Genomic DNA, 1722 nt, shown 5'->3' with positions numbered 1-1722 from the left:
TAAAGAAACCAATTCTTCTTTCTCAAGATAGGGTGAACATTATTTATTCCAAAGCAATTTCCGTATCTATGAATGGTATACACATGCTAAGCACTCAGAAGGGTGTTTTTATTTTCACGGCAGTCTTTGTCATACACAGACAGATCATGAAATATATGAAGAAAATAAAACTACAGATGAATGCCAGGAGGAAAATAAGCTATTATTAATTGTTTGACAGAGGTTTCTCTTCTAGTGAAAGAAATATATTACTTCATGCAGGATTTCACAAAATCATATTGCTAGGAGGAATCTAAACAATCATCTAATACTATAAACTTGCGAGTGATGAATTGACTTCCTGAATAATTTACTTTTGGGTCAAATAAAAGCAGGCTTCCCAAAAGAGAGTAGATTTTAGAGAAACGATGAATTTTCTGTAAATAGGTCCTTAGCTGATTTTGTTAATTTGTGAACTAATACAGGGAAATAAAGTACAGCAAGATAAAAAAATAAAAACTTCACATTGAAATACTCATTTGTGTTTGTGTATGTGTGCATGCATGTGCGAGTACACACACGCACATGTGCATGTGCTCATGCATGCATTCATCATTCTTGAGGCTTGATAGTGCCATGGAAACTATTCCTCAGCTTCTGTGCCCAAGGATATTGGTCTACCACTTCAGCCTCTGCTACAATTCTGTTTTTTTTTTTTTTTTTGAGATAATCACTTGTATTTTCATGATTGAACAGTGGTCTTCAGATCTCAGACTCCCGAGTAGCTAGCTCTGCTTACTCAGCCTCTGAGTAGGTAGTTAAAATTCTGGCTGTCCTCTATGCTTCACTGCTCTTTTATACTTTTCCTGAGGCATACACAAGACTAAGTCATATATATATCTAGTTGCTTTAAAATATTCTTACTGCTTGGCAACAGGGGATCGCATGTGTACTCTTAACTATTTTGGAGGCTTGAGAACAGAACGCAAACAAAAAGTTTAGTGGACTTACTTCTCAATCTATAGCTGGGTGAATTGGATCATTTCTACCAACCTGCACTATCTAGAGACTACGATTGGAAGGACTGTGGATCCAGGTCAGTCAAGGTAGCAAGCTAGACAAGTTGGTGTGCAACTCTGATGCCATTGATGATGGGAAGGCTAAAAGGACAGATGGATGCATGTTCTTGTGGAAAGGGAACCCCGGCCTACAAGAAAAATATACACCAAATTGAAATCCCCACATTTTCCCACAACCAAAATAAGTATATACATTAACATCCTAAAACTTAATACAATCTGTTCTTTGCTCTAATATCAGCTTTATCTGATTATCATATGATGTGACAGAATAATTTCATTAAACTTATGATAATTTAAAAAGACCTAGAAAATTCTTTCTCACTTATTAAGTACAGATGAATGGCAAATTGCCTCATTTCTTACATATTTGACTACCACTATAAATTCATCTTATGATTATTATTAATAGTAATATATTCTGATTTATTACTTTACTTTGTAACAGTTTTTAAACTTTTTGCTTTTCTGTTGAGGTTGAAGTATTTAAATAGTATCATCAAAGTATATTCCTTGGGTATTTAGGGAAGTTTTTTACAAAAATTTTAACCAATGGCTTCTAAGAATTCTTAATTGGTATATATATATTTTGGTTTATTTTTAATTTCAATTTAAATTTATTGTAATGTAAGGTACACAGGGGTTAAAGTTACATAAATGAGGT

Source organism: Dipodomys spectabilis, unplaced genomic scaffold (genome assembly GCF_019054845.1).
Source record: "Dipodomys spectabilis isolate Male_0828 unplaced genomic scaffold, ASM1905484v1 ptg000481l, whole genome shotgun sequence".
Taxonomy (NCBI): Eukaryota; Metazoa; Chordata; class Mammalia; order Rodentia; family Heteromyidae; genus Dipodomys; species Dipodomys spectabilis.
The sequence above is the reverse complement of the archived record's forward strand: the minus strand, read 5'-3'. Positions refer to the sequence as shown.